At 43.8% G+C, this 25,406-nt stretch overlaps 1 long non-coding RNA gene across 3 annotated transcripts in view; it reads right to left on the reverse strand.

Annotated features, from left to right (window-relative positions):
• LOC137205500 (uncharacterized) overlaps nt 1-25,406 on the reverse strand; it is a 79,319-nt gene that overhangs the window by 26,671 nt on the left and 27,242 nt on the right. For 2 of the 3 annotated variants that reach the window (XR_010934188.1, XR_010934189.1), the window contains exons 5-6: nt 25,360-25,399; nt 16,072-24,067 (exon numbers count right to left, since the gene is read on the reverse strand). The exons of the other annotated variant lie outside the window; for it this stretch is intronic. This is a non-coding gene — a long non-coding RNA (uncharacterized lncRNA). Of the gene's footprint in view, nt 1-16,071; nt 24,068-25,359; nt 25,400-25,406 lie in introns of those variants that run through there. 3 annotated transcript variants of the gene reach the window in all.

Raw genomic sequence — 25,406 nt, forward strand, 5'->3', positions numbered from 1 at the left:
GTTGTGTTGGGAGAAAGGAGTATATGTTGGGTGACATAATTCCAGCTCTGCATGAGCTACCTATTTGATCTTGAGTAAGTCTTTTAACATCATCTGTAACCAACAGCTCTAAATCTCAATGTACATTCCCAGATTTTCAATGTCAAGAAAGCAGTTTAATTTCCTGTTTTGTAATCTACATATTTTAATGCTTATGTTGGGTCTTTTCCATGACAATTCCAGAAGGTAAGCAAATGCACTCATATCCAGCCTCCTACTGCATCTTTTCCAAAAGATAAACTGAATTTTAGTGTAACAGATGTTTGCTTATTATAGGAAGACAATGCTGTGAAATTCTGGCAGGTTGGTGCATTTGTTTCCAAGCATGAGAGTTTTAGGAATTCTGAACATTTCTAAGGCATCAGTGATTCAGGCTGGACAAGACATGGTCTTGTCCATTATCTCTTCTCCATGGCATGAGATCGCTGCAGCAGTCATCACTGAGGGGAAGGTAAATCTATAGAGGCTCCTTGAAAGATACCTACCACAGTCAAAAAATATGGCCGTTTTTAATGAGGCATGATCTTTTCATTTGAAGTTGTGATTTACCAGCAGGGTAACTTTTTCAGCTTGTTATGTTCTGGGTTCTGCAGGTTAGCTAGCTAAGCTCAATGTGATTGGCATGCAAAACCCCTTAAAATTGTCAAGCCACCTTGCAATTAGGCATAATGCCACCCGAACAGATGGCATGAATGATGGTGTGCCAGACAGCCAATACACATATCAGCATTGAGCATTCAGAGAGAATTTCCTCTCTTAGAATGCCAAAATATGAATCTATGGCTTAGCTAGCAATAAGATATTTTACATTGCACACACATTTTAGGAAGAATAATGCTGTTTTTATACAGGTTGATAAAGGACAAGGTAATTATAGACTCATAGATTCTCAGGGTTATGAGACACTTTAAAGTCAATGAGTTTGGGTGACTCCTTTGATGCTCTATACATCCATTCATTCATTCATTCATCCATCCATCCAACAAATATTGAATCCCCATGATGAGTTCATCATTACATGGCTCTCTGCCCAGCTATTTGGCCTTACCATTGTTTAGCCTGGACTTAACCACATTCATTGACAGGGAACTCACTACTGTTAACTCAATATCTATGTCATCCTCCACTGAATAACTTCAATCTTGACCACATCTTCTTAATGTACAATGTCCAGACCCAAATCCACTACTATATATGCAGTGGGTTCTAAGATGTCCTCAGCTGCTTTACATAGAATTGAAAAACTCATTTGGTACTTTTTCTTGAAATATGAATGAGACCCATTATTCAATGTTATCCCCTCCTAACTTCATTCAGGTTTTATAAAACACAGCCAGCTTTGCAAATCTAGGACAGACAACAAAAAGACTGTGGTTTTGAGAATGTCGTTGTTGTGACCTTGTGAAGTGAAGTGAAATGATGTGATGAACAGTGGTTTCAGCATCAGTGTTTTTGTCACCTGCTCACTCTCCGTGAAAATCAGGCATGGGGATCATTGAGGCAAAAAAAGGGTCTCTTCCTCAATTGTTCCATAGTCCAGATCTGTGGGCCATGCTCAACTCTCCAGCAAGAGGGATGTGTTAAAGTATAAACACAAGTTGAAGATGCCTCGATGCTTCACTATGATCTCCTGGGAGGGTTGAACATCCAAGATCTGAGCAACATCATGCCAGTGAGAGGATCCACAGGTAACACTACCCTTGGAGAAAATACCCAACATGGAAGTTTTAGTGTGGACATCAGGGGCTTCATCAACAGTAATGATTGTGCTTCCAGCATGGGACATTGGTGGCAGTGCCTTCCCTGTCATGGTGAGCATACCTGCTGCTTTTGGCATTGGACGGTGTTATGGGTTGAAATGTGTCCCTTGGAAATTCGTATGTCAAAGTCCTAAAACCCAGCACCTGAGTGTGTGAACTTATCTGGAGACAGGACTGTTGTAGGTGTGATTAGTTAAAATGAGCTCATTCTGGAGTAGGGTGGGCCCTCATCCAATTTTTATGAGAAGGAGAAATCTGGACACAGACTTGCATACAAGTAGAACGCCAGGTGAAGATGAGGTGCAGATTGGGGTGATTCATCTATAAGCCAAGGGAGGTCAAAGATGCCAGTAAACCACCAGAAGCTAGGAGAGGGGCCGGGATCAGGCTCTCCCACAAGCCCTCAGAAAAATCAACTGTGCCGACACCTTGATCTTGGACTTCTGGCCTCCAGAACTGTGAAATAATACATTTCTCTCTTTATTGTCTTTGTTTAAGCTACCCAACCTATGATGTTTTGTTACAGCAGCCTGAGAAAACTAATACAGATGGGAATAGGGACATTCGTTTAATTGACAAAATAGGACCAGAAGAAAGTGATAGTGGCTCCATTGCAACAAAGGAGGCTGCTTCAAGGATGTGATAACTATGTTCATGGAATGGGAAAGTAGAGGTCAGGAAATCCAAAGAGCTGCTGTTTTCATAGTGTGAGTGTCAACAGAGCCAGAAAGACTAAAGTGTAATTTTTAATCCTAATTTTACCAATTTGCTTGTAGGATCCTGACCCAGTTGCATTTACGTATATTTGCTCTGGAATTCTCCTACGAGTCTTCCTGGGCTGTCCCCTCCTCGGCCATATCTAAGCAGCTTCCAAAGCTCATAAAATCTACCATGCTATCAAATCTGTTCCCTGACCTTCCTTCATTCCTGCCTGTACTGCCTGTACTTCCTTCACTACTGCCTTTGGGAGACTGTCACCATTTCTTGTCTTGATCAGTGCATTTGTTTCCTAAATGGTGTCCTGGAAGTCAAGCTCCTACTTCCTCCCAATGCAAATTTTGAAGGCATGTTCAGAGTTTTCTAAGTAGATCAAATAAAGTTCAATATCTTTAGCCTACATATGAGACTGCTGGGGTCTCATCTCTCCAGAATATTTAGTGGTTAAGAGGCAGACTGTCTGACAACACTGCTCCCTACACCTGCTAGCTTGGGACCTTGGCTCCCTACCTCACCTGTGGGCCTTGGTTCCATCATGATAAAGTCCAGCAGTGAGAGTAACTCCTTCTAGGTTTGAAGGGTGGGGTAAGTGAGTTTACACTTAAACAACACCCAGAGATGTTTAATACAAGCTGATGTTTAATTTAACACAAAACTGCCCAAGAAATGTAAGCCATAATTATCTCCTGCTGCAAAACTCTTAACTTTCTGTGTGTTCTAGTCATTCCAAAATACTTCTGTTCCTAGAACATGTCAAACTGTATTGTTTCTCAGACTTTTCCACATGTTCTTCCCGGATCCTTATTTGCTGTGAAAACATGAACTTTTCTTTAAAGACTGTCTCAGTTGCACTGTCTTTACAAAGCTTGTCCTGAGCCCTACATGTAGAATAGACCACACCCTCTGTTCATCACGTGTATTTCTACAGAATTCACTCTCCCACTGAAAACACAGTCCATAGCAGGGCTTGGCTTGTGTTTATCTCCCCCAGAGATCAGGTCTTTGTATTTTATCAACGTTAGTGTCTTCTCACTACACACATTTTTTTAATCAGTAAAATTTTACATCTAAGTTTTACAAACATTATGGATAAAATTACTACTTCTTTTCCTCCAAAGTGATTATTAGCCCAAAACAAACTTGCTGAATGAATGAATAAATAATGAATCTCGTGAAATATTCTTAAAATCTTTGCCATGTCCACACACAAAGTACCAAACCCAAGACTAACAGCTTGAGCCTTCTGACAGTCAGGCCAGTGCCTCTACCCCTACATCACATGAAGGCCAATAAAAAATACATGCATTAGTACATTTGGTTATAAATAAACATAAAATCAAGCAGGTACAACTATCTTTCTTTTATACCTTTGCTCTCCTTTGTCACATGAAACTCACCATAAGTTAACCTCTTTATTCTCAGAGTTCAAGAAAAACACTCCAAGTTGTGAGTCAATGTTGAATTTTGCAACTCTGTGCTTATATTCCAAGACACTCATGTATCTTTTTCTCAAATGAAGCTAGATTGTGGAAACTTCTGGATACCTGAAGGAGTCATCTTAAAGAGTGACCATCTTATCAAGGACAAAACAAAAGGTTGACACCAGCTAAACTCCACTGTTCAGATATTACTGCCTTTCCCTGTTGCACCAAAGGGGCAGGTAGTAACTTAGGGACCACATCCAGTTCAGGTGCTCAACACAGTAATCTGCATCACTCAGAATGGGTACATCTTCCTGTCACATTCCAGATCAGCATTCACTTCTAATCTGTGGTATTAATCATAATTGTAATTATTTATCAACCTCATTTAAGGTGACAATCTCTCTTCCAGATAATTTTCCAATACCTACAAATAGATCTGAGCCTAACATTATGTAATATAAATATATATATATAAATATATATATATATACACATACATATATACATATATATATGTGTGTGTGTATACATATCTTAAAATAATGTAAATGAGTGGTTGCATATATGAATCAGCTTCCAGACTGCACCTACCTAGGCATAAGCAATCCCCAAGCCTTCATGCATGTGTAACCCCTTTCTGTATTCTAAGTAAATTCAGGCTGAGATACTGGGCAGGCACCAATTCTAAAAGCAATGTCTTAGATCTTAGGGCTTTCCTCTTCTTCATTCTGATTAACAGCCTCAGCAAACATCATTTTTAAAAACATATCTCAGCGATTTAATGAAAAATTAAGTAACTTCAAAGCATTACAAATACAAGTAAAATTGCATCTAAAAAGACAGAAGTAAGCAGTGCAGCGTCTACCTTGAATGTCCATGTGCTGATCACTGCATGAATGAAGGAAGAGATTCCACACATGCGTATCTTGTCTAATTTCTCACACGTACTGACTCCCAGGCACTGTCACTCTTCTTTACCCTGCAGTAAAGTTCTTGAATTATTCCCACATCTCCCCTCCCCTCTCCTTACGCCTACACATAATGGTAGAATTCTTGGCTCTTCTGGAGAATAAGTAGCTAAAGCCTTTCAGCTAGTTGGAGGAAGAGCATTTATGTCAAGGCCAAGGACAAAGTCCCACTCTTTGGCAAAGCATCAAGCTTAGTTTCCAGGGATACCTTTAAAAATAGGACAGAGAGAGTAACCCACAGTTAATCTGTATTGAAAGTAATAAGTTCTGATTCAAATACAATGAGACTGAAACCTTTATTCCACCAATGGATATATAGATTTGATGGCCTTGAAGCTCTTTCTGCTAAGGCCGCCTTCGGATCTCAGAGCCAAATCCCAGAGTTTTCAAAGCATCTCCTACTACTCTCTGTAAGTTACTCCTCAATTAAGGAATAGTATCAGTTTGAAGACTGAATAAAAACAAATTCTCCTCTGTGACTATTTTCCCAACACTGATCTGTAAAATATATACATAAAAAATTTTCCAATAAAGACAAATGGGCACCAGCTTTTGTTAAAACTTATGTCTGGCTAGTAGCCTCAGAAATCAAAGCCTCTGATTACACCACGGAGAGATAGAATGCAATTTAAGATGCATTCAGGAATTTAAGTTACATTTACAATAACTACAAGGCCAGTGGAACGAAACGGATAATATTTTTCATGCCCTTGTGCCAAGCCTGTCTGAAAATAGATGAAAAGAATCCTCTTCCTCTCCCAATTTTCTCCATAATAGGGAAATTCCAAACTGGAACATTCAGGCTGCCGCCTGACTTCCTAGGTGCTGCTCCATGAGTCTGTCAGTGTCATGTTCCCCCAACCAAATACTTCTCTTTATATAGCCAGTTACACCCCACAACTCCCAGTTGTGTGTAGAGAGGGAGTTTATGCTACACCCAAGGTAAATAAAAGAAATGGATGCAGAAGGATTGCAGGGGAACTGCTAACATGTAACGGAATATCTGAACACAGCACCGTTTGCCATGTCTGCAAAGGGAGCCATGTGCAGAATCTGGAATCGGGGTTTGGGGGGAGAACCAGGAGCCAAAATGACAAGAAGATGGGGATGGATGTGGTTAGCACATCCAAAAAATGTTTTAGGAGTTTCTGTTAAGGAAATCAAGCTCTCATCCACTCCTTTCTTCTTGCATTCACTTGACAAATATTTATGGTGCAATTGCTACTTTCCAGGCATATGTCAGGCTGTGGGGAATAACTCAGTGAATAACCCAAAAAGGTCCTGCTCTCCTGCAGTTTCAGCTCCAGAGAAAGTAGGAGAGCGGCCAGGAACAAGCAAACCAGCGGGGAGATAGGGTATTTTCAGATAATGATACATGATTTTTAAAAATATGAAATGGCGAAGTTGAGAAACTCTCTTTAGATCACGTGATCAGGATCTATATATCCTAGGAGGATCCAAGTCCTGAATGCTGAGACAGAGAATAAGCCACAGGAAGATAAACTAATGAGAGCAATGTTCCCACAAAGGGCAAAAGACATACAGAGTTCCCAGGCTGGGAATGAAGTGAACAGTGAGAAATGCCGTACCATTTGGGACATCCATGATTTTAGAAATACCTGAGTACGTAAGGTGAGCCCCCCAAATGCTTAGTAGATCCAAACCCAGACTGATTCTGTCAGTCTTTAAATTAGAAGAATAAAGCAGGACTTCCCTGGTGGTCCAGTGTTTAAGACTTCACCTTCCAATGCAGGGGATGTGGGTTCAATCCCTGGTCAAGAAGCTAAGATCCCACATGCCTCAGGACCAAAAAACCAAAACATAAAACAGAAGCAATATTGTAACAAAATCAATAAAGACTTTAAAAATGGTCCACATCAAAAAGAACAAAAAACAAAAAAAACTCTTTAAAAAAGAGAAGAAGGAAGCAACATCTTATAAACATCTATTTATCCACTCAGTGTGGGGGTTGTGGACAGGGCTTACCTGCAAAGACACAAAAGGAAGGCTAGTCTCAGACTCCCCATCAGCAGGAAGCAGTAAAGGGCCCTGTACACAGCTCTGGGGATCTAGTCGATTAAACTTGACTTTCAGAAATTATGCTCAACCAAGCTGACTTATATTGCCATCAGATATAGAAATGCTTTGAAAATATATCAGCCTTGTATCTTTGGGGAATATGACAGTGTTACCTGGGATGATGATGGCCAACTGGGAAAAAAATCAAAATTAATTCTTGAGTATTATGGGAATATAAGGCAATATTTTATGTTATTATTATTTGATGGTATTTGGTCTGTTGATTACCCTCTCGCTAACCAAGACCCAATACCACAAATGTTTTCATAGGACAATTAAAAATCATCTCAGCAAAACCTATCCTATCGAATTGGCCACAGTAAAACCTCTACCCAATGGATTTGGTCCATGATTATATTAGACGTTTAAAAGTAAATAGTTTCAGCATAAAGTGTTTCCCCTTATTATGTGAACATTCTCATAATTAAACCCAAGAAATGTACCTGAACAAGCCTTTCTTTATACACTGAATTAAGATCTGATAAAATACCACCACAGGTGTGTAAGAAAAGCTAGGCCTGTGTTCCAGGGACTGTGGCCATGTGACAAACCACCCCAAACTTAGTGGCTTAAAACGGGATCAACATTTATTTCTTTTCCTCACAACTCGGCCTCTGAGTTGGGTCTCCATGAGGACAGCATCTCGACTTCACCTGGGGAAGCTTAGGTGGCTCATGGCTGGGAGGTGTGCTCACTCACCCATGGGTGCTGGGACCACAGTGAGCTCCTTGGGTTTTTCAGCATCTAATTGGTGTCTCCAGCCTGGCGGCATCAGAGTGAACAAACACACTGCACAACCGTTCAGGGTTTCCTGGGTCACAACCCCAAGGAAGAGCAGGAACTGGGAAGAAGCCCTGCATGGCTTAGCCTGGGAGAAAGTCAGAGGGCATCCTGTGTTCCTGTCCTGTGTCCTCACTTCCTGAGAAGTGAGTCCTGAAAGCCAGCGCATGGTCAAGGAGAGGGCATGAAACCCCACCTTGATGAGAGCTGTTTCAGGGGCTATAAACAAGTTCTAAAACCACTGGCACCTGAAAGAAAATATTGAAAGATAGGCATTTATTCTGTCACTGTACTTTTCTCAATCTTCTTCAATAAACATACTTTTTCAAAAAATAGTTAAAACTAGGAATGAGACCACTACGTAAGCTTTTCTTCAATGCCTACCTCTAAAGCCTCCCCTCCACCATCTCCCTAATCTCTCTCTTCACAGGTCCTATTTCTTTACCGTCTAAACACATTTGTTTCTTAATAATATACAGTCTCAGGGCAGTTTGATGAGAGCCCATGATTCATTAGGAGTAGGTAAAAACATGTAATAGAAAGACATGTGTCCTCATCCTGTCACTCACTGGGTACGTGAACTTGGGAAGTCCCCCTAACTGCTTTGACCTGCAGACTCATTAAAGGGAATTCAAAATGCCTAACTCACAGAAATATTGTGAGGATGAATCAGATAATATTTGCAAAACTCTTGTGGAATGCACCACACCACCAGAAGTCACTCAGGGAACACTGTCCCTCCTTGAAGCTCTTCCAAGGAACACCTGGGCCAAAGTGACTTTTGCATCCCTCCAGGAGATGGATCAGTAGAGAAGGCTCAGCAGAGCAACACACTGAAAATTAGCACAATTGTTTCTCTGCATTGATAAAACACACACACACACAACACTTAAAAGAAGGCAAGTATTGTCACTGTGTAGACTGGGCTGGAATTTTCTATTTCAGAGCAAAATGGTGTCCTTCCATCTGCCGAGAGAATGTTCATCTCCTAACCACCTATTTCAAAAGGTGAAAATTAATATGTAGCTTGCAACAAGCTTGAAGAGAGAAAAAGAACCAATCAGTTAGTCTGCATGGTGCCCCAGGTAGTACATGCCAGAAGCCACAGGAAGCAGGGTGTGCAAACTGCTACGGCAGAAGCCGACTCATTCTCACTAATGACAGGGAGCCCATTGTGAGTTAGCAAATTTCACAAATTAGCAAGTAAGAAAAAAAAACATAATTAAAAGAATTAGGGACACAGAATTGTGGCATGTGCAGTGTTCATTTATTTTGACAAGCATAATTTAATTTTACTTATTTAGGATAATATTTCATAGTGTACTAATGAATGTACTCTTGTAAAAGTAATGGAATATTAGTAACATGAGACCTCACTGCTGTTCTCTGTTACTCAATCGCTCCTGACAGGTGAGGCGAGACCACCGAGGGGCTTGCATTCCAATGGCTGGATTGGAAGAAACAGCAGTGTGAAAGTCAGTGAGAATTCACCCAGGGATAAAATGAAGGTTTCTCAGTGTTCCCTGGTAAGTGAGCACATACACATTTAAAGATGTGTATTAGGTGACGTGTTTCGTCTCCTTCTGGTACAATCTAGACTGATTTTTCTCTGGAATATCAGAATCACCATTAAAAAATAAGGCATTTTTTGGAATTCCCTGGCAGTCCAGTGGTTACGACTCATGGTTTTTTTTGTTTTTTTACCGAGGGCCCAGGTTGAATCTCTGGTAGGGGAACTAAGATCCTGCAAGCCAGGTGGCGTGGCCAAAAAATATAAATAAATAAATAAATAAATAAATGCATTTTATATTCCAAAAAGCAATACTTCTTCCAGATTTTCCTATTTCTACCAATGAATCTCTCTTCCTTCAAAATAAGAAGTGAGAAAACCTTACTATTAGCCTTTGTCTCTATTTCATTTTTCCCCTCTGTTCATGCATTGACATGGTCCTCACTATTCTCAATCCAATTCTCTTCAATCCTGTATGCTCAGCCCTCATCACTTGAGTTTGTGATTGTCTCCAATCTCTACTTCCTACCTTACCATTCTTTATCTCCCTGCAGCCTCATGCTCATTTATATTAGATGGATCTTCTTCTTAAAGTGTTCTTGTGAACATGACACCATTCAGCTCAAGAATCTTCAGTAGTTCCACATTGAAACTGATGATAGTAATAAACTGAAGTGTATATGCCTTGACTGAAATTCAAGACCCTTCACAAGAGCAGGCTGCCATCTTTCTAAACATATTTCCTCCAATCCCTCATATGGGTCCAGTCTGACCAGCACTGAAATCATGATGTTTTTTCTTTGCATTCCCTGCTTTAAAGAGTAGCATTGCTACTGAGTCCAAGCTTGCTCTGCTCGCTGCACAACAGGCCAATAAATTGGGAGATGAGGTGTTGAGGCAAGGAATAGGAACATTGTTTGGAAATCCAGGTGTCTGAGAAGATGGTGGGCTAACGTCCAAAAGTACCATCTTCTTGGGGTCTGGATGCTAGTTTCTTTTATAGAACAGAGAGAGGAATGAGGTGAGAAAGTAAAGTAAAAAGGCCATAAGACTTGCAAAATATCTCCTGGTTTTGGCCATCCTTGGGGAGGATTATTTTGGCCATCCTTGGGGAGGATTATTTTTTCCTTTTCTTCAGCCATTCACAGGTGGGCAGGTTCAGAGTGTTTCCCTGTGGCTAAACAAAGGCTCTTTAGTTTAACATTGAGACAAAGGGACAGGGTTCCCCAAGGCAGACCATTATGTATGCCTATAGCTCTAGACAGAACAAAAGCAATGGAAAGCAAAGGTCAAAGTAAAAGAAACAGATCCAACATGGAGTCAGATTTTGTTCTTCCCTGTTACAGCATCATCTCCACTCAGCGTAGCCAAACTGGGCTCCAGCCATCCTCACTCCAGCTGTGTGCTGAGCCCATCAATAAGCTCTTTCAGTAACTCTCGAATCACTGTCACTGCCTCAGCCCAGAGCCTTGTTGTCTCCTTTACCTTGAAAGAGTTCCCCCAATTTGTCTGATCCCATTTTCTTCCCCATTAGGTCCATCCTTGAACACAGTTGTCAAGGTATGGTTTCAACCTCAAGGTTTCCCTTGGAATTTCCCAGTTGGAATGTTTTCAATAGCCCCTCAAGTCCTTCACCAAAAGCTTGTACTGTGAAATGTGTGGCTGTTTATGATGGTCTAGACCCTGCTTCCTCTCCTACTTCAATTCTCATCCTTCTCTGAACTGATTTTCACACTGTTCAAAGTCACCTTCCCTGATTAGACCCCTCTTTAGACAAAGACAAAGGTCTCCTTCTCTCCTCACAGCCCTCAGGACTCCTAAGCAAGCCTCTCTCTCTGTCCTCCCAACATTGTCCTGTAATTGTCCACTTGTCTTTATTTCCCACCAGATCATGTACTTTGAGGGCAAGAATCTTGTCTTATGGATCGTTGGAGCTCCAGTATTTTCTCCAGTGTCTGGCACACAGTAGACACTCAATGTTTTCCATGTGAATAAACAAATAAGTTGATGATAACAAGTTACACTCCCCCGCTGGAATACCAAGCTATAAGAATTTGCTGTCTCTCATCACATATGATCTGGTTCCTGATCTCACATTTGGATAATATCTCTGGCTCTGGGTTGAGCCCAGTAGCATCTCTAACCAGGCAGGCCCTGGCAGGACAGATGGAAAATAGAGCAAAGAAAGGAGGAGAAATCAAACCCGGCTTGGGTCTGATCATCTCCACGTTGACTCCCTTTTGGATTCACCATCCCACCATTTAACACTTGAACTTTCAGCTGCTGAGATGTGGAGTGAAGGAGCTTAATTAGTCAACAAGACATGACAACACTCTGTTACAGTGAGATTACTTCCACCTATAGGGTGTTAAGGGACATAAAGTAAAACCCAGCAACTTCAAAGACCTGAAAATGGTGTTATCTTCCAACAGCACATGGGAGAATGTTCCAAGAGATAAAAGGCACAAGACAAATGGTCTCTCTAATTGAAATGCAATGGAAGAGTGGAGCCCATAGAATTCTAAATACATTTTCCATTCCAATGTTCCTATATGGCTATGGTGAACCAGATTAATAAAGAATTGTGAACATCTTTAAATAGGAAAAGAGTGTACATTGCTACAGGAGCATACTCCAGGGACCATAAAAATCTACAGACACCACACCACTGTATTATAATTTCTATTATGTTTATAATTTATTATTTATTCCTTAACATTAACACAAAATGCTTATGTCTTTATTTGTTAAAGGCTGAGAAGGATGTTTAGAAATCACTGGGGGTTCCTTTCCACATAATTATGTTTCTCATTATGATAGTTCTCAGGGTGTAACAGAAAAATCAAAGCTCCCTGAATTCTGGCTCAGGTTCCCATGGCCTTGAGAGTGCACAGATAATCCTTGTTCAACCCGATCCACACAGATTTACTCTCTGATCTTCTTATACTTGATGACCTTCATGTCATCACCTCACTTCAAAGATACTCATGGAGTCTGGCTTCCTTCAGGGAGGTCATGTAAGGTAGCCCTTCTTCTGACCAACAAAGCTTTTCTGACTGTGATGTGGTTTCCCTACCTTGGTGCATGAAGCACCCTGTAAGGCATTTTCCTGCCATGGTCCTGGAGGCGAGCAGAGCAAAACACCTTCACATTTTAGCTTTCCCTCATTCACTGACTGCGTAAACATGAGGGTGCACCATGTCCAGGCTCTAGTAGATAACGGTGAAGGAAGAAAGGGGTGTTATTGTATGTAAGAAGATCAGGGAAGTTTTCTCTGAGGAAGTGATATTAGAGAAAAGGTACAAGCAAGCAAGCCACACTAATAGCTGAGAAAAGATTGGAGTGATGTGATATTTGTTTGCCAACAGTTCTCCACCCACATCCCCACCCACTCTGCCCAGCACACCCCTCCCCCCTCCTCCCCTTCCAGGGTTTCAGCTTTTTCAGGGCAAGTGGACAGCCCTGACATACCTCCCTCTCAATCTCCTTCTCTCTCCTGCTGTTTCTCTCTCTCTCTCCTCTCATGGACTTATCTGTGGAAAATATTGTGATTGAATCTAAATCTTGATATGCAGAGGGAGAACTTAAAATTAAAAAAATCTTTTCTGTCTCTCCAGAGCATAACTTTCAAAACTAAGTCTGACTAAAGAGATGAAGAAAATAACATTTAAACATGAGGTTCAAGACTTCTCGGTTCTCACACCAGTGTCTGATCTTTCCTGCTCTGGGGCCACAAGCTTCATGGCTCAGCCTTGGAAGTAATAGCCACAAAGGAAAATAATTTCAGGGGGAAATGAGAACACATCAATTTAATATCCTCATACATTTTCCTATGATTCTACATTCTTTATACTGAGAATTCCGCCAGTACGCATACCCTCATCTTTGACTTTCAAGGTGTCTTTCGTTCTCCTCTACAGAGGGGAGGAAAAGCACATCCACGGGAGTCAGGTTTAACTTTTTTTTTTTTTTTCATATGTGTTCCCTGATTGACTCTTATGCATATCTCCATCTCCCACAGGAAGACACTGCTATCTGCAGACAGAGTAAACACAGGGGTTGCTGTGGTCCCTTTGTTGAATGAGCATGCACAGGAAGTCAGGAAAGGCTTCTTGCAGACACTCGCCATGCTTGCCTCAGGGTCCAAAGCATTCAGAGTAGAGTGGGGGTCAGTCCACTCCAAACCACACTAACTTCTGCACTCTGCAAAAGAGCAAGGGCTGCTTGGCCCTTTGGGATGCCCCAACAGGACCTTTCACTCAGGTTGACAAAGTGACCTGCTTGGGTCTTCTCCTACCAATCTCTGCTCCTGAGTGCAGCTGGAAGGTCTACTATTAGACTTCTGTATTTTTTCCTTATGAAGAACCCCGGAGGCAGGACAGGCATAAAGACACCGATGTAGAGGATGGACTTGAGGACACAGGGAGGGGAGCGGGTAAGCTGGGATGAAGTGAGAGAGTGGCATGGACATATATACACTACCAAATGTAAAACAGATAGCTAGTGGGAAGCAGCCGCATAGCACAGGGAGATCAGCTCTGTGCTTTGTGACCACTTAGAGGGGTGGGATAGGGAGGGTGGGAGGGAGACACAAGAGGGAGGAGATATGGGGATGTATGTATATGTATAGCTGAGTCACTTTGTTACACAGCAGAAAGTAACACACCATTGTAAAGCAATTATACTCCAATAAAGATGTTTAAAAATAAAATAATAAAAAATAAAATAACCGCCCCCCTCCCCAAAAAAAAGACTTGTGTGTTTTTTTTCCTTTGAGTATGATCTGTCATGTCTCTTTGGTTTATTCTGAGATGGTGTCTTTGTCTTTGGTAGCATGTGATGAGTTCAGTTATGGATTTATTTGAATTTAGCCTTCCTAGGATCCACTGAGATTCCTAAGCTGTAAAACATGCACTTTCACTATTTCTACCAAGATTGTCTCTCCTCTGTTGTTTTCTATTCTCTTCCTTTGGTTCTCCTATTAGAGGTAAGTTATCTCAAACGTAAGTAGATGTACCCTCGCAGGTTACATCTGTTTATCTCTTTTGTTCTACATGATTCAAATCTATCTTCCTGTCCATAAATTCTCTTTACTTGTGTGTCTAATTGACTTCATTTCAATGATTACATTTTTTATTTTCAGGAGTTTCTTTTTTTGTTGTTGTTTCTGACTGTGATGTGGTATTTTGTAGTCATTATCTTTTCTAATGATTTCACTTCCTCCTTTGATGTCTTTAAACATTTCTAGCATTCTCATTCCACAGGAAGTTTGCATTTGGGGGTGTTGGGCCCCTCTTTGGAGGAGTTGAGTTTTCTAAAGTGGTTTTGCATTTGCTTTTGCCAGGTGTGTTCAGGCTTCATGATCTTGATTTCCTCTATTTGATTCCCCGTTCCTTACAAGGTAGGCTAACAGCTACACATATTCAGGGAAGTTTGTGCCCCTCCTCTCCTTTTATTTAAACCTCAACCCCCGGTAAGGGTAGCCTGGAAAACTTGTCAACTCACTGAGCTGGTGAGCAGAATTTGTCCAGTGTGCTTTTCACTAAGCTGTAACCCTCCTAGTACGTGGTTTTATCCCATAGGTGGGGCAGGAGGGGCCAGTGAGTTCTGATTCAGGGCTTCACCTTGTGTCTTCTCTGGTCATTACACACAAGCCCCTTGATATACAAAGTGGAGGAACCTCCCTGTCACCCGCACTCCTGTGCCAGCCTGAGTGCATGGACACATTGTTCTCTCTTTTGTTTGTTCCTGATGTTCCTTCCTTTTTTGTAAACTCAGCCATACATTTCAACAATATTTGTAATTGTGTATACAGAATCGTTAGCAGGTTTTAGAGTTACAGTTTTTAGGTATTTGGTCTAACACATTGTGGAAGTTGAAATTTTAAAAATTATTATAATTATTTTCTATAGTAATTCTGCCAACTTTCCACTGATAGAGATTCATTAATAGTATGTATTTCTCAAACTAAATAAACCAACTAAGAAATTCCACAATGGATTATAATATTCTCATTTACATATCATTTTCCTTTTATAAAATATTCACTCTATCACATAAAAAAAATCTTCCATTTTTATGAACACCAACATATGAGAGCTACTTCCATGAATGATTTATTCAATTCATTGATTTAATTGCTTTCATTTAATCCTGATGCCAACACCTTGACATAGGTATTTTTCTTTATTTTCTAAGTGTAAAAAAAAAGAGCAATTCTTCCAAAATTAGAAAGTTGCTGCATGGCAAAGATCAGATCTGAACTCAAGTCTATGTAAATGTAAAGTCAGTGCTCCTACCAGAGACGGTCAGAGTGAGGTTCCTGTTGACTGTTCACATCATTAAGTTGTGCATCTTAGATATATACAATGTTTAATAGTTAATTACATCTCAGTAAACCTTGAAAAGGTAAAGAATCATCTGACATGCCAGGAATCCTGTGATTCAGTCACAATCTCTGGAGATGAGGCCAACTACAGTTTTCAAAAGCCTCCCAGGTTCCTTTCCCACTAAAGTTTGATGAACTTTAAATGTCCATCAACAGAGGAATGGATAAAGATACAGTATATATATATATATATATATATATATATATATATATATATATATATATATATATATACAACAAACTATTAATCAGCCATAAAAAAAGAATGAAATAATGCCATTTATAGCAACATGGATGCACTGAGAGATTATCATACTGAGTAAAGTAAGTCAGGCAGAGAAAGAGAAGTATAGTATGATGTCATTTATTTGGGGAATCTGAAAAAAAAAAAAAAAGGATACAAGTGAACTTATTTACAAAACAGAAACAGACTCACAGACTTAGAAAACAAACTTAGGGTAACCGGCGGGGAAGGATTGGGGGAGGAATAGTTAGGGAGTTTGGGATTGACACCTACACACGGCTTTATTTGAGATGGATAACCAACAAGGACCTACTGCATAGCACAGGGAACTCTGCTCAATATTATTTAACAACCTAAATGGGAAAAGAAATTGAAAAAGAGTAGTTACATGTATATGTGTAACTGAATCACTTTGCTGTACATCTGAAACTAAGACAACATTGTTAATTAAATGTACCCCAATATAAATGAAAAATCAAAAAAAGTTTGACGAAATTTGCACAATATCATGCTGCATTGATGCTCGTGACTTAAATCAGCCCTCTTAATGAGTGATTTTAAATGAGTGTGGTCAAAAACTCGGTAATATCAACTCTGACTATCATATATTATTTTGGTCAAGATGCCGAAAACCAATGTAAAGTCAACATTATGTAAAAGACATGATGAGTCAGGTGAAGCTGGTCCTACCAGCAGGCATAAAAGTTGAGAGCCTACCAAGAGGATTCTTGGGAGGGGGCTCCCTTCTGGTGGTCCACCCACCTCTATCCACCTCCAGCAAAACATTGCTTCCATACCTGTCACTTCCTCAGACTTCTGAGGAAGTTTACATTATCTGGGCCCCTGGAGCACTTTGGAGGAAACCCATGTTATCCTCTGAGGGTGAGGCAAAGGGAGAGAGCTCTGAGTAGTCAGAGAATGAGATGGACGGAAGAATATGAGAGGGAAGAGGGCTGGGGGAAGGAGAGAGACAGAGGAAGGGAGGCAGGTCTCCCACAAGGCGGCCCAAGTCAGGAGAATCTGGGGTTTAACCACGGCCTTGAAAAATGACTTACTCTCTCTGAATCTTTATCCCCTCATTTGTATGGTGGGGATAAAATCCACTGTCCTGAATAGAAAATAAATGGGAAAGTGCTTTGAAAAGAATAAAGTAAAGGTCTAAGTGTGTCATTACAGGTAATAAGCACACAGCCTGCTACTGATGAGTGCAAGGGTGCCAGCTCCCAGGCATATGTTCGGCTCAGCCTGTGATGAATAAGCTAGACCGGGGCTTCACCCCAGGCCCTGAGAGAGCACAGAGGCTCCCAGAACCATCACAGTGTCAGCACCCGCCCGTGTTACCCGTCGCAGACAGGAGGCTGAACATGAGAACGGGCAGAGCCCCCAGCGTGGGAGGCAGATGGGAGAGCTCGATATGAAACTTTTACTTTGATTCACAAGGTCTGACGGCATATTTCATATGACACATGGCATACACCTCATGGCATATACCACATAGCATATACTGTATAGCATATACTCTAAGATGTATGTCAGATAACATATACCACATGGTATATACCACATGGCATACACCAGAGAGCAAATACCATATGCTATATAGCACAGATAGCATTTAAAGAGGCCTTAAAATGTAATTTACCAAGCAAAGGGAGGAAAGGCATCCCTGGTAGAGGAGCACACACAGAGCTGCCAGGCCCTGGGCACAGCCTTTTGGGAACAGGGTGCAGATGTCGAGGGGTCAGAGCAGGCAGGAGCCTGCCCAGGTGCATAGTGCAGTTGGGAGCTCTGCTGAAGAGGCTCAAGTGTCAGGTTAAGGAGTTTATTCTCTAAGTGCTGGAAAACAAAAGCTTTCTAGGTGAAAATAAGTCTACAGGCAGGTGGAAGGCAGACTGGAGGGTGAGGAGTGACCTGGAGACAGGAAGCCCATCAGATGCTTTTGCAGCCTTGTGGGCGAGAATGAGGGGAGCCTGAACTCGGGCCGTGGTGGGGGTCATGAGAGGAAAGGGGGTCCAGAGATCTTTCTACAGCAGAGAAGACAGGATTCAGTAAATCAACTAAAGGGGCGTGTGTGTGGAGGAAGGGACGGGATCTCTAGTCTGGGCTAATTACAGGAATGCCACTGGTTCGAGATGGACTCTACAGAGAAGATGCAGGCTGTGAAGGATGAGGTCGGGGCAGAGACAGCAAAGACATTTTGGGGCTGAGGTGCCCAGCGGGCTTTGAACCTGTCTGTCCAAGATTCAACAGACATGTGAGAGGAATAGAAAGGCTTCGGAATCATGAGCATAAACTGGAAGCTAAGGCCTTAGATGTCAACGAGAATATCGAGGGAAAAGGTACAGCATTAGATGGGTGGCAATAGAAGGCACTGTGAAGAATGGTGAGTCTTAGGAAGGAACAGACTGAGCAGGATTGAAAAGCTGTTCCAGGAAGGGACACCCACAGGGGACGGAGGATACCCCGGAGCCACATTCTCCCCACCTGGCGTGGGAGTGGGGAAGGGATGGGCGGGGGTCGGGCACACTCAAGCTCCTACGGAGGCCCCGCCCACTTGCACGATGCTGAGAGAGCCACGTGGGAGCAGGACGCAGCCTTCTCCCCTGGAGAACATTCTGTTCGGATCCTTCTGACCTGGAAGTGTGTGTCTGCGTTAGCCTGTGGAAACTGTGAAACTGAATTCCTGATTTCAAACCTTTTTCCTTCCTGGAATTGCCCAGATCCTTGGCTGGAAAGAGACCCCACCCTAATGGTAGATTCCTCTCTGTCTATTCCTTTCCTCAATTTCGTAAGAAATTACGTGCCATTTGAGAAGCCAGATATATTTTTTTTTTGAGGGGGGGGCAGGCTTTTCTCTCTCTTTTTTCCCCCAGCCACTCTAGGAGACAGTGGACACATTTGCTTGTCTGTAAAAGAGAAATAATGACCATCACCTCACAGTCTCCAAAATAGTTAACAAGTGATGATAATCGCAATCTATTGGAAATGATGAAAATCATCAAGTTTATTCAATCTGCACATTTTCCTGAATACCTTCCATTGAATCATCATTTTGTTTTTAAGGCTGGATTTTTCAAAGTGGAATTGCATTTAATTCTCCATTTTTCTTTAGGCAGTGGAGAGAAATCTGAGCCTAGGAATCTTTTATCTGAATAATTAACAGCATATGAAAAAAATGCCCTCTCAATGTCCAGCTCCGGGGACCCAGTGAGCCCTGGGCTGATCACGGAAGACCGGAACAATGCGGGAACAAGGGCGTCCACGGAGGTCCTGAGCCTGCAGGGCGAGGGCACAGTGAAAGGTGACGTCAAGACATGTCAGGAGGCAGCCAGAGGGGGGCGTGTCCAGAGAGCACGTGAGAGGGGGCGGGGCAGCTCGGGGGAGCGCGTGAGCGCAGAGAACTGGCGCGCCGGAGCAGGTGTCTGATGGATGAGCCCCCCGGGTAGTCTCCCAGCTCCAGGCGGACCACCTCGCACTGCTCCGCTTACAGCTTCTAGGACACAGGCATCTTTCAAGACAGGCAGCCCAGACATGGAGCTCCGACTTGCACTTTCTTTGTATCCTGCAGAAATCAAGGAGGACTTTAGCTTCCATAGCCGTGGGACAGCAGTTCTCCCAGGCGGTGTAAAGGGCAGCGGGGCAGTTTGAGCTGCCGCAGGCAGCGGTGGGACCACGGCTGGGCTGGGTTTGCACCAGCTTCCCATGGTTCTGGAGACAGCAGGCACATATGGAGAGGGAACCAGCCCACGCAGGGCCTCTCCTGAAGATGCAGTAACATCTGTGAGGAGAGGAGGGGAGGGGCACGGGGCGATGCACTAACACAGTTCTGGCAACAGCAAGATTTCCAGGAGGGCAGACAGGCGTATCCTGCTGCCTTCTGGCAGGACGTGGGTTCCTGCCCACCGCAGACCCATGTGAACGGAACCGATTTGCAGAAAGGAGTCAGCACTAAACCACCTGAAAAAAGCAACCACTGCAATGACACCAAGCAGAACGGGGTTGTTCAGAGAATGACGTAAACCCTCGTGTCCTGGGCCCTGATTGTTTATTACATGCTGCCGCAGAAAAGACAATTCTTCTGGGAGAGGGAAATATTTTGTGTCCCAGCTTTCAGGCACAGATGAAGTTTGGGGGTGAAACGGAGATTAGGTCAATTAAGGGAACTCTGGCCTTCACACCTTGCCTAGAAATCTGCTAGTACGTTTGATATTCTCAGAATGAATGCTATTTATGGCCTTCTTCCTTTGATAGATGGAATCCCTTGGCTCACACACTTTTTAATATGGTTTTCATAGACTCTTTCAGAGCAAGGAAAAAAGAGAAAGAGTGAGCGAGTCTGTGGCCGCCTCCCGTGAACAATCAGCAAAGGCAGAACTGGGGAAGGGCTTGTGTGAAGTCACGCTCTCGTTTGCTGTTTTGGCCCGCAGATGGGGGGCAGGTGCATTTCTGCCGGATGAGCTGAAGAAGGGGGCTTAATTAAAGAGCCTGCGAATGGCGTCCAAAAGATCTTGAATTGCCACCGTGCGCGCTTGCTTCTCCCCTCCTCGGAATCTTTTTAACTCTTTTCACGGCGGGTCATTGTCCTTGCCGCCGCCCAGAGCAATGAGGCCGGGGCTATTATGCCCCTTGTGGACCAATGGCCTGGCAGAGATGTGGGTTTGGGGCCGACAGGCCCTTCTGTGGCGACTCTGCGATGGAAATGGCTCTCGGGGAGGGGCCTCAGCTGCTGCCTGCCGGCCTGTCTCTAATTGTCACCAGGGATTCAGCCTTCTGGTCGCCTTCCGTTCCCACCATCCACACCGACTGCTTTCCCACCCGGCTCACGCTGATGGGACTTGCTTTTGTTTCACTCGCGATCCTAATGCTGTGTCCCTACAGATGGAGGAGGCGGTCCTTCTGCTTCTGTGGGTCTGCTGCAGGGCGCACCACCTGGATGACAGGCTCCTGCCAGCCTGGGCCTCCTCGTGCGTTCTCATGGGAAATCGAGGATGCTGTGCTGGGGGAGCCTGGGGTCTGCCCTCACCTGTTAGGGGTACGGAACTTGAGGGTCCAGGAGGTGAGTGAATACGAGGCCCAGCCAGAACGTGAGCTGAGGCATGCTGATTCCCAGCACAGGAAGCGGGAGAGGGGCCCTGAGGCTCCGGAGAGGTGGGCCCTCCCTGACCTCCGGAACAGAAGAGCAGAGCCGGGGGAGTGGGAAGGACAGGGATGCACCTGCTGGAGGCGGCCTGACGCCAGAGCAGCCGAGGGAGAGGTGGAGGCCCGGCCCACACCTCAGGGCCAGGACGATACCTGCCCGCGCAAGCCTCCAGGAAGTGACACATGAAAAGAAGGGCTTCTGTTTCCAGAGAAGAGCGGGTCTGCAGGGGGCCACTTGCAGAGGTGGAGGGTACAGACCCACACTTTCCTCCAGGGAGTGCCCCCAGAGGCCCCTCCCAAAGGCCGATCTATGACGCACCTCTTGGTTTAGAGCTGAAATCCAGGGAGGTGACATGGTTTGTCTAAGCCTGCATAACTAACTAGCTGATGGCAGAACTAAGACACTATTATATCATCTCCTTATTTAGAGTTTTGCAAATATTTCATGAAAGCACATTTCTGGCATTTTGCAACTTTTCTGTCTTTAATCCAGAATGTTTTTGCTTTAAATAAATATTAAGCACATTATATACTTTGATACACACCCACAAAACAAGTAATAATTCCTATTTATGTATTAAACTTCTGTGCACTGCATATATTTCCTACATAAACTGCATTCAATACTACAACCCAGCAAGGTGGGAATTATTGCCTCTGTTCTGCAGGTAAGAACATTCTCAGGAAGAAGACTATAGTAGCAGAGTAGGTGGCAAAGATCACACCCAAGCAGACATGGACACCAGGATGGGCACCAAATCTGCCTCACTCCAAAGCCAATGCTAATAACTTCCAAATATCCAAGGTCTCTCTGAGTGATGAGGTGTATTTTCAACAGAAGAGAAAACCCACAGAATCATCTCAATATATTTTTCTTTCTTTAATCTAAGGAAAGACAAGGAAAAGTGTGAAACGCTGGAAATGTACAAACAAAGCTGGGGAGTGTTATTAGGCTGAGCTTTGCTTTTAGCCCCGACACAAATCCTGCAGCTGGGTTCCCATGTCTGCAGGTCGCATTGAAATGGAAGAAGAGGGGCTTCCCTGGTGGCGCAGTGGTTGGGAGTCCGCCTGCCGATGTGGGGGACATGGGTTTGTGCCCCGGTCAGGGAAGATCCCACGTGCCGCGGAATGGCTGGGCCCGTGAGCCATAGCCGCTGAGCCTGTGCGTCCGGAGCCTGTGCTCCGCAACAGGAGAGGCCACGGCAGTGAGAGGCCCGCGTACCAAAAAAAAAAAAAAAAAAACGGAAGAGGAGGTAAGTGTGTACAGCCACGGTGGCCAGACTGATTCCAGTTGCAGCACACGGAAGGGGACCCTCTCGCACACACACACACTGGCACACACACACACTGGCACACACACACACTGGCACACACACACACTCTTACACCAGGGATTTATTAGGCTACTAGTCCAGCCATCCAGTGAGCCTGACCTTTTAGGAGCACTAAAGGGTGGGCCACAGAACAATCTGATCTGCAGAAAGCAACAGGCATCTGTTGTAGATGTACTTCCTGCATTTCATAACTGTCTCTGTTTTCACTGTTCTCTTCCATTCGGTGCTTCCTATTTATACATGTAAATCAGGTTAGAGGAAAACGTATATCTAAGGCTGTATTATTCGAAATTCCCTCCATCATTCCATGGAAGCATTTTGACTCATGACCCTTCCCCCCACCGAGAAGACACAAGGCAGAACCGGGCTGCCCAGGTGGGCTTAACTGTGTTTGCACAGTACGTACACATACACACACCCAGAGGCTGGCTGGTCTCCTATTTCGCCCCCAGGAATCAAAAATTCCCATGGTGATTTGACAGGAGATGAGACTTTGCATTGCTGTGGTTTTAAAAGGCAGTGCACATTTGCATATGTTGATGACCACCACTTTTTTGAGCAGCAGTGACAATATTGAAGTTTTCATTTATTGTTTAACCTTTATTGAAGATCAACTCTCTGCTTGTAGCCGTTGGATTTTCCATTGCACGTTCCTGCTGTTGCACACATAGGTGTGATATGTGAGCTTCATTCTCTTTCGAGGGTTTTGGCACTAAAAGAATCACTCTGTTGGGAAAATTGTGAAAAAAAAAATCCCATTTCCTCTAGACTCAATCCATTGGGAAACAGGAGCAGTTTCCACAGATTCAATTTTACCTTTATTTTAGATGTCCTTTGTGAAATAAATCTCCAAGGACGGACATGAGCTGCCTATGTCCTGAGAATCTTCCCACCCCTGTTCTTTCAAAGAATTGTCCAGAGCTCTCTGGGACCACCACGATGCAGACAAGCACAGCTGGCTAGCCGCCTGCCTTCTGTAGAGGGGCTTACAAAACATGCTTCCAAGGTTCTGAGGGAGACAATTTTAAGCCTGGGAAAAGGGAGGCCATGGGTGCAGGACTGTTCAGAGCAGCACAGGGACAGTGCTTTTCCAGATGAAGACCCAAGAGCATTGAAAATGCAGATAATTTAAAAATTGTGTTTGTCCAACGGATGGGGGGATGGAAAGGAGGAGAAAAAGGAGGCCAGGGGAGGCATCATAGGAGGATGTTTCCCTCCATCACTTCTCCACTCTGGGGGTCTTCCTAGAAACCCCCTCCTTCATACACCAGGGTGGTGCCCATTGCCAATAACCCTTTATTCCCGGAAAATAAAAACCAAGCAGTTAGCAGATGTCGAGATGAAAAGGAAAATGAGCTGAATAGGCAAGGAGCAGGGAGGTGTCGCCCGATTGGCCTCCACCACGAGCCCCAGGTGCATTCTCCAGCTCTGTAAGACCGCAGGCTCCCTTTCTCTGCTTTGAACAACCCGGCCATGACTTGGAGAGTTGAATCGACCGGAGACCACCTTTTGTGAAAGTGATGCTATCATTGTGGTTGTAATTTATGCAAAGAAATCCTGCGGCACACGATGATTAAATTAGAGCATACAATGCAGGGCTTCAACAGCAGGCTCCCCTCTGGGTTTCTCACTTTTATCTACATTAAGATCAGGTCTGGGAAAATGTGGTGCACATGGTTTTCGATCTGAAAAATAGAACATTTCCACATGTTTCTTTATATTTTTGAAGTGGAGAGAACAAGGCCACCACGTTTACATCTAGCCGAGTCAAGAGGCAAAGGCAACATGATTCCTTCCAAAAAGCAGCCAGAAAGGGTTTTTCCTGAGACGTTCAGGGTGAGGCTGTGCAGCAGACTTTATTTGAAATAAAAGCACTTTGAGTCAGCACCACAGACACTGGAGACATCGCCATGCAAGGTGACATGTGCTGGAAGGGGACTCAGAGGTTAGGACGGGTTCTCACCCAGACAGCATCTTGCCCTGTCGAGGTACCTGGGACGTGGCTTCCCTGTTTCAGGTCCATCTCTGTGGACCAGACGGGGGCAGCGGGGAAGGAAACCTGGGCTCCTGCACACTGGCTGGGCCCGCCCTTAGCCCCTGTCTCCCTCCTGGAAAGATAATTCTCCACCCTCCTTCAGCTGAGTCAGGAGGAGATGTACAGGAGGATGCGGGAAAGCACACATGACAACAAAGCCTGCTGGACAAACAGAGCCGGGATATTGCAGGGGAAGGAAGTTCCTATTCAGAGCATCACAATGTGGGCCTTTAATGAGCTCTTTGCTATCTAGAAGGTTTTTTTTTTTTATTTTTATTTTTTATTGTATATGCTATCCATGTGGGGCTGATGAATTCCCAAGCTAGCTGCCTTTTCTCCCTCTCTCTCTCCAGATCTATGACTCTCATGAAAAATCTATGGCAGCGTCTGGGGAGCACAGGGCCCTACTGGCAGCCTGCTGTGCGAGCGGAGGGTGGGGAGCTGAGCCCTCCCCTCTCCTCTGAAGCCCCCTTATCTGGCACGCCTGCCCCTGGATCCTTAACGAAAAGGATTGCCTTCTGACTGGATGGGGAGGCTGCGAGCTGGGAAAAGCCTGGGCGACGCTGAGCCAGGGTGCAGGCCCTGCTCTCCTGGGAGCTCGGCAAGAGAACAGCCCCAGACTGATTCCTCCACGTGTTCTGACCTTCCAGGCAGCGGTTGAGCCTGCTCTCCGTCATGTCAGAAAGGAGGAGGAAGCAGGGGCATGGGGTGCACGTGCGCGTGCATGCACGCATGTGTGCCTAAAGAATATTAGTTCTTTATCACTTAATCACTTATATGTGGAATCTGAAAAAAATGATACAAATGAACTTATTTACAAAACAGAAACAGAGTCACAGACTTTGAAAGCAAACTTATGGTTACCAAAGGGTAAAGGGGGGTGGGGAGGGATTGATATATACACAGTCCTATATATAAAATAGATAAACAACAGGGACCTACTGTAGAGCACAGGGAACTCTGCTTAATATCTTGTAATAACCTATAAT

This window comes from Pseudorca crassidens, chromosome 14, assembly GCF_039906515.1.
Source record: "Pseudorca crassidens isolate mPseCra1 chromosome 14, mPseCra1.hap1, whole genome shotgun sequence".
Lineage (NCBI taxonomy): Eukaryota > Metazoa > Chordata > Mammalia > Artiodactyla > Delphinidae > Pseudorca > Pseudorca crassidens.